This window comes from Aplysia californica, unplaced genomic scaffold, assembly GCF_000002075.1.
Source record: "Aplysia californica isolate F4 #8 unplaced genomic scaffold, AplCal3.0 scaffold00463, whole genome shotgun sequence".
Lineage (NCBI taxonomy): Eukaryota > Metazoa > Mollusca > Gastropoda > Aplysiida > Aplysiidae > Aplysia > Aplysia californica.
The window spans coordinates 93,400-102,615 of NW_004797733.1; positions in this window are offsets into that span (position 1 = coordinate 93,400).

Consider the following 9,216-nt stretch of genomic DNA (forward strand, 5'->3'; position numbering starts at 1 on the left):
ACGTATACGATAGATAACGGAACATTCATATAAAAACTGTAATCCCAAAATTTCTGTTTTCCCTGCAATTTTGGCATCAGCGTCATTCACCAGTACAAAAATGAATGTTTGTATAATTTGCCACTCGGGTGGTGCGGCAGTTCGGTTTCATAGACGTATGATTTACAGTTTTTTAGAGTTATAATTTCAAGATGAAATCAAGCATTAAATAATTAAATAAAAATGAAACGTGCCATCATTTTCATAACGACACAAATTTACGGGAAGCAGGAAAACCCAGGGTTCCCGATAGAAGCCAAATATTCAAATAAAGATGATGCGCTCTTGCCTGGATTTGGTTTTTAGAATAAAACCCTAGATAGCTGGAACATAAATCAATTTTTTTCTATATTAAAATTGATTTCTTCGGCATTTACCATGCCTTCTCCTAATAACGTGCATGCACAACTCACAATGCAAGTGGGTTTGTAGGTTTTCATATCCAACAAAACAAGACGATTTTTGTTAATAGTATGTGTGGCATCGTGGGAAAAACAGGCGCTCGTTAACATAATAAAATTGAAAAAAAAATCAACACCTTTTTCCAGCAAAAGAACAATTTTTATTGAATTCTTATATTTTGAGCCCAGCATCTTTTATGCACAATCAAAACACCCTCATACAAATGATACTGACATCAACATGCTTACCTTACGGTATACGCTGTGGTGATATTTTGTCATTATTATCCCTTACTCCCATTTTTCTATTACCAAGGGGCGGAATGTCTATTCTTTTAAACGTATAATTTTGTATCCAGTAGAGTGGTAAACACACGAGTAACAATAAGTTACTACTCAACACATCAAAGACCATCGCAACTGACACTCTCGGCAAAATGCTACGGGTTGTGATGAAACAAGCACAGTAGGTTTTTGCCCACACTAGTAGAAGACGTTCAAGGAATCTCTCTCTACCAGTCTGCCCTCCTCCCTTTCCCACAAATAAACACACACACACACACTCACACACACACACACTCACACACACACACACACACACACACACACACACACACACACACACACACACTCTGCGCGGGCGCCTCGCACTCGAGCGCACTCATACATACATGCAAACACACATACATACTCAAACACACGCATACATTATACGCATACGTACAATAAAGCAGCCGAGTCGTAACACCTAGCCAGCGATCATGCAATGTTTACTACTAAAATCCAATCAATTTCCGACTGTTGTCTGAGATATTGGACCGTATAACAACATGTTATTGGGTACTTGCCACAGTATAAAAAATATGTGGAACATACAATGAGATGCTTTAGGTGGATGCGATGACGTATTCACATGATGGATTCAACCAACCAGCAGAAAAAACGTCAGGTAACGCAGACTAGTCTTGGAAATCCCCTGTACTGATCACCATCTAGTTCAGAATCAATTATAACTGAACAACTGGAACAAACCTCTTGTGTTTCATACATATGACATAATGGCCCAAGGTCCAGAAACGTCGATACCCAAAATGCCTCTTTATATTTATAAAGTATACTCGATAAAACTTCTCCTTACTCGGAAAACGAACTCAGGTCTCCTGCGTGCCACAGCAAAGCGCCTAACCACTACATCACAGAAACGGAGCATAGCAGAGTTAGCTGATTTCAAAGAAAGTCAGTTCTATTCTCATAATGCCTTCCTCACCAAATTTGCAAAAGGCAGAAAACCCTCAGCATATTCGGCTACGCTGTTATTCATCTGTTTGTTCCATGACTCAGTGGATGGCTTTCGGCAAGCTTGTTCGATCAGCCACAGTCATTTTGTCCGAAAGGGATGCATGATTAACCTATGAATACCTTAAGCCATATTTCGTCTGGACTAAGAAAACTGGACCCCTTTACAACAGAAGACTGCTCCAATGTGGCGAGACCAGACACACGCATCAACTATAAACACGGCTGTGCTCAGGGACAAAGGTTCTTCTGTAAAAAAGTAAAAGGGTATAGTAGTATGCAGTACTTTCCCAATCAGTCTCTTTATTTCTCTCTCTCCCTCTATCTCCCTCTTTCTCTCTCCCTCTATCTCTCTCTCTTTCTCTCTATCTCACCCCCCCCCTGTCCCCCTGTCTGTCTATCTCTATCATTCTCTCGCTGATTTATTCTCCTTTTCTCTCTCAATCTCTTTCTCTCTCTGTCTCCCTCTATCTATCTCTCTTTCTCTCCCTCTACCTTTCTATCTCTTTTTCTCTACCGCTTTTATTTCGTTTTCACTCTCTCTTTCTCTCCCTTCCTTCTTTTCTTTCTTTCTTCCTTTCTTTCTTTCTTTCTTTTCTCTCTCTCTCTCTTCCCCTCCCTCCCTCCCTCTCCCTGATATTGTCTGCCTCTTCCACCTACTCCCTCTTTTCTAACCCTTATCAAATTGTGATAAGAACCACGTACCATATCTTTTAATTTTCAGAATCACGACTGTTATGTGCATAGTAATATTAAAATCAATCTTAGAGTCTATAATTCCCTACGCAAGAAAGCAAAACGGTTTTAAACAGAAATCTATGTTGTTATATATCGAATGTTTCTGGCATCGCCAATTTTGTGCACCAGAAATACAGATCTCTGTTTATGCAAGACTTAAACAGGAATTGAAGCTAAAATGCAATAAAAATTTCGTTACAAACGTTTGATAAATAACCATTTATTCGCAATATTAAACAAATAAAATGCATAAAGGCTGTTTAATTCCTTTTAACGCTCTCATTTCTGCCATTTAGATTTGGCTTTCACTGGAATTCTTTGAAGAGTGAAGAAGCTTTGTCTGCGAGGGCAAGATTTATATCACTTAAATGGACGAAGCAATCAACCTGAACGTTCATCTTCTTTTTTTTTCTCCTTCTTAAATTGGGTTGAGCACCCAATTAACCTTGTTAAGAAAGGTTACCCTCTCCAAAGAAGGAAAAGACTGCACTTGAATATCTTCCTGTCAGATTTTGAGCGTTCCGCACAATAATGCAAGTTCTACATAATTTGAAATGGGAAAAAGAAAACGAATGATCTAAAAAGAATTCATTTAATTGATAGCATTCTTTATGTATCTAAATTAACAGACGTTGTTTAACGGAATCTTCTGACGGTTTAAAAGCTCTACCCTTTTATTTATTTTCTTTCAGAAACTGAAACTTCCTTCTCAGACTTCCTTCTTATATGTTCATGGACGCATACGCACGCACGAGTATGTGTGTGTGTGTGTGTGTGTGTGTGTGTGTGTGTGTGTGTGTGTGTGTGTGTGTGTGTGAGAGAGAGAGAGAGAGACAGAGAGAGAGAGAGAGAGAGAGAGAAAGGAAAAGAGAGATAGGAAGAGAGAGAAAGAGAGAGAGAGAGGGGGGGGGGGAGAAAGATGGGGACAGTGAGAAGCAGAGTCAGGGAGAGAAAGCGAGGATGGATTGCGTCCTTTCGTTTCTCTCTCTCTCTCTCTCTCTCTCTCTCTCTCTCTCTCTCTCTCTCTCTCTCTCTCTCTCTCTCTCTCTCTCTCCCCTCTCTCTCTCTCTCTCTCTCTCTCTCTCCCCTCTCTCTCTCTCTCTCTCTATCTATCTATCTCTGTCTTTTTCTCTCTTTCCTCTCTACCTTAGTTTCTCTCTCTTTCTCTCTAACTCTGCATGGAAAATTTGTTTGTCTCTGTTTCCTTCAAAAACCCCCTCTGTCTCTCTTTTCTATGTACGTATGCATGCATGTATGTATGTATGTATGTATGTATGTATGTATGTATGTATGTATGTATGTATGTATGTATGTATGTATGTATGTATGTATGTATGTATGTATGTATGTATGTATGTATGTATGTATGTATGTATGTATGTATGTATGTATGTATGTATGTATGTATGTATGTATGTATGTATGCATGTATGTATGTATGTATGTATGTATGTATGTATGTATGTATGTATGTATGTATGTATGTATGTATGTATATATGTATGTATGTATGTATGTATGTATGTATGTATGTATGTATGTATGTATGTATGTATCTATCTATCTATCTATCTATCTATCTATCTATCTATCTATCTATCTATCTATCTATCTATCTATCTATCTATCTATCTATCTATCTATCTATCTATCCATCTAACAAGAAAAAGAAAAAGAATCGCTTGAAGGAGAAGAGAAGAGAAAGAAAAGAATGAGGAAAATAGGACGATAGAACGAAAGAAATACTCAGACAAACACATACATACACGTTTACAAATCACTTCTACTAGCTCACTCTACGACACACACCTACGTGAAAAAAAAAGAAAATAGCGGGGAGAGAGCACCAGACGAACACGAATCGAAATAGCTAGACATCCACCTACGAAATTGGATTTAATCTTAGAGAGCTTGAGAGAGTCCAATTAAGAAAGAGCGTCCTTGTCCATTGTTGACGATACAAAGGGCAGACCGTCCGACACACAGCCCCGGAAGTCAATGATGAGGTATAAATATGACTAATCAAAGCTTCCTAATTTCAAAGAATCCTATCCAAGGGTTTCTCGGACGAGTCGCTAGCCAAAAAGGGTGTCTGAAGTATCAATTCTTTATAAAAGTGCTAATTTAAGTCTTCTGTTTTGTTCTTACAGTTTTAAAGTACAGTACAGATGGTTAGTATAATTAAAAGTGGGTCAAAATAAAATTGTCCGGCCTTTCTAAGTAACTAAATTTTTTGGTGTTCTTTCTTATGTGTTGGTTATACTTGTTTGCGTCTTCGTTTATTACAGTAGAGAGTGAGCAATTTCAGAGTATGTGCAGAATCTCTTTTAACATCGATTGATCCATACTACTCAGTGCTCCTGAATTTACAGTAATAAGAATAGACCACAGCACACATTCGCAAAAACACCCATAAGCACACATTGGTAGCCTGGTGTATTCTTTACGTTTCTAGAGCCTGTGTCTTTCCATGTGTCATATTTTGGGAACTAAAATACAGAATTCTGGATTGTACAAGAAAACGAAAATTCCGGTCACCATTTTCCTTTGAAATTCGTCCTTCTAGACAAGGTCTAGCATTCATACTCACATGATTATGAAAAACAGAAAAAGAAAATGACCTCAAGATCTAGATATCGTCCTTATCGACCCCCGGCCCATTTTCAAACCCCACCCTTTCAATATCCTCATTCTTACTTTCTTGATGGCGACAGACATTACAACCTATGACCTCATCAGTCTAGGGTCCAGGACAGGGATATTCAATACCGAGGAGGATTCTCCCCCTTTTCAGTCTAGGACAGTGATATCTAATTCAATATTGATCGCTCTCTTCTCCATTCAAAGGTGACATCCTTATTTCGATCAGTAAAATTGTTTTTCCTTGTTCTGGGATAGACCTTCGGTTTCCAGTGGTGACTTGTGTTTTGTTCCTAATGTTATCTATATTAGAACCGGTGACTCTCTCAAAGAATGTATCTGTTGTTTTAGTCATCGTAGTTGTCATTTTTGTCGTTTTTGTCTTAATTGTTGTTGTTGTTTTTGTTGTTATTGTTGCTTTGTTGTTGCTGTCGTTGTTGCTGTTGTTGTTGTTGTTGTTGTTTTTGTTGCTATTGTTGTTGCTATTGTACTGTAATTGGGGATCGTTAACTCCCTTTAAGACACATTGTGTGCCTTTTCAAACATTTATTGGTTTCCCCATCAGGACACCGGCCTCACTAGAAATGGTAAAAACCGTGTTGTCACCGCTTGGACATAGACCTCAAACTTCTGAGCATCAAACAGATCGGAAAACATCACTCTGTAGAGACAAATAAATTAGATTTGTAAATTGTAGATTTGCCGAGTAATAAACAACGATAATCACACACACACACATACACACACACACACACACACACACACACACACACACACACAAATACACACACAAACACACTCACATACACACACCCATACATACACACGAACATACACACACGCACACAGAGAAACAACACGTATGGACAACCAAACACACAAGCACACATTGAAGCAAAGCTCATGTCTCCTTTTTTGGTTAAGAAAATACGTTATTAGGTGCGAGAGGAGCCAAAAGCAACGCACTAGTTGTTGTTTTACTAAGATAGGTTATTAAGAAGAAATTTCAATATTTACATATAGCTTCGAAAGTAATGAGGTAGTTTCAGAGAGGTAAAAATTTCGCAGGTATGAAATCTTCGGATTCGAAATCAGGAGCCTACGTCCTGCTTGCTCAAGAAGCCTTCTACACTATAACTGCAGAGTGTGCGGTATATCCGGAAAACATATCACAATATTTTTTCTGTATCGTTAAATCAGTCACCGGTTCAAATGATATATTTATATATGTTCTTTCTGTATCGTTAAATCAGTCACCGGTCCAAAGGATATTATATACGTTCAAAACCAATCTGCACTTGTGAGGAAAATGGTAAAAATTGTATAGTTTTTCTGAATATAAACGAAAAGACTTATTACCCTTGGCACACAGGCCCTGAATGTGAATGCGTACGCCAAGTGTTTTCTCCATCAACAGGCCCTAATTTTCCAACGTTAGGGGTAACAGGTCTTGCGATAAAGCCTCCTCCCACTTTTATAGCTAAGAATTTCCTCCTTCTTGGTCACTAACAAGTCCAGACTCGAAAGAATAGACCACATTGACCCTTGTCTTTTAGCTCTCGCCTCCGGAAAGGGGAATGGAGATTGAATGGGAATTGGTACGGGTCTGAAGGTACGAGGAAGAACATCAGTCTCAAACATTATCTATCAGTTAATGACATACGTGCGAAGTAGGGGCTTTTGGGCTCTGTAAGGTTAGTGTTAATTCTGCATTCGCTTCCTCTGCGTGTGAATTGATTTTGCTCGTTGGAACGTCATAACTGTTGTCTCGCAGAACAAATATGGGAAGATTGAAAGAGGAAGAGACATCCATTTATGTGCAATCTCTTAATAAATGACAATTCCAAATATAAACGCAACACAACTTACTAGTGAAGTTGACAACGTAATGGTGGCGAGACAGAGCAGAGAGGCGAAGAAAGATGCCGTGCCAAGTTTAGAGAGAACAAGAGAGAGTGTGAGAGAAAGAACGAGATAGAGAGAGAGAGAGAGAGAGAGAGAGAGAGAGAGAGAGAGAGAGAGAGAGAGAGAAACTGACAGAGAGAGACAAAGAGAGGCAGTTCACAGACAGCTGAAGGAGATTTGGGAAGCAAAGAGGAGAGAGGGTTCACAAAAGTCAGACAGGCTGACAGGTAAAAAGACATTTAGAAAGGCAACGTAATGGGAGATAAGGACAGAGAGAAAGCCTCAAATACGTAATTTTCGTACACACTTGCGAATACAAAGTTAATACCCGCATGAAACACACCGAGTGAGAGAGAGTTAGAGAGAGAGAGAGAGAGAGAGAGAGAGAGAGAGAGAGAGAGAGAGAGAGAGAGAGGGAGGGAAGAATGGAATCAAATTAAGCCCCTCTGGCAGTAGATTCAAGACTAGATCTACTTCTTCGAATTGTTCCCAGACGGCTTGGTGATCCGATACCTCTGTTTGCGATTCTGGGCGACATGGAGGAGAACTTTAACGTCTTCTGCCCTCAGGACCCCCCCCCCCCCCCCCTCCCCAAGCCCCAACCCCTTCCTCTCCTTTCCAAATCCTACCGGACGACGGGGAAGAGTGAACATGCTGACCTAACCTAACGTGACCTGGGCTGATTCCCTCTAACAAGAACTGACCTTACGTCAGCCATCAGAACTTTTTCTTTATATTAAGGACTTTAAGACTGTACACTAAATAACAAGGAAAACTGCGAGACAGCTTGACAAGCAAGCTGCAAAACACACAGAAAAAATAACTCGAGACTACACATACAGACCAAAACAAGAGAGAGAGAGAGAGAGAGAGAGAGAGAGAGAGAGAGAGAGAGAGAGAGAGAGAGAGAGAGAGAGAGAGAGAGAGAAGGAGAGAGACGTGAGGAGACGTGGAATAGGGCGGATATTAACCCAGACGGATAGAACGAGAATCATAAACAGAAACTGATGAGAGAACAAAACAGAATGGAATTAAATCCGGTTTAAAATTTGACTGGTTCAGAGCAGCACCCATAGCCTGGCAGGGCTGCTCTGTGGTTCTCTATCCTCCGCTCTGTCGTTTATATGGGACCAGACAACAAAAGAGGTCGACCCAGACCAGGGGGCGCTCAATGAGTTATTGTTCGCGGACGATCAGGTGATGATAAACAGAGATAAAGGCTGGGCTTCAAGAACACGCAGACCAGCTCAACACATGCTGCACGAGGTACGATAAGAGCATTAGCGTCATCCAGATCGAGGTTCTGTGTATCAACAGGAAACCCCAAGCGCCGAATATCAATACCAATAAATCCCAAATGAAGTAGGCCAGTGAATTCAAATTCCTACGCAATATTTTCACCAACACAACAACATGGACAGAGAAATCGAAACGCGATGCTAAAAAGCAAACGCACACAGCTATCAACTCGCACTTCTTCCGAGACACCCCAAAATCCCAATGGACACCAAGGCGAAACTCTTCAATGCTATATTTGTACCAACATTGATCTACTAGTGCCAAAGTTGGTCCTTTGCAAAAACACAGGACAGAAAACTGATCACCTGCGAAATGAAATGTCTGAGGAGTGTCACGAACAAGACCAGGATAGGCCAGATTAGTACTAGGTGTCTAGAGACACGGTGGGAACCACACCAGTCCCCCGCCATATCGAACAGCATGGATGAAGATATAATCGTTCGGATACTAGATCTAGTCCAGAATAGCCCAATACCAACCAGCACTGCGAGTCTGCACACAAAACAGGCTAGCTGGGGAAACAGAGGGAGGGAGACAAAGACCTCGCTGGTTCCTCTGTGTAAAGGAAACCCTCACTGCCTACGTCTTGACCCTCCCCCAAGTCACTCGACTCACATCTGACAGTTTTATAGTTTTTCGCCGCGACACCCATCTTTACCACTAGGCTCGTGTGATACATAGAGTGTGTATTAATAGATATAGATAGATAGATAGACAGATAGATTTATATTTAGATAGATAAAAACAGATAGAGAGAGAGATAGAGAAATATATATAGTGAGTGAATGACTGACAGACAAACAAAGAGAGAGACGGACCCTAGGACAGGCAGGCAGGCCGACAGGGAGAGGCAACAGAAAAAGAGAGAGAGAAAGAGAGAGAGAGAGAGAGAGAGAGA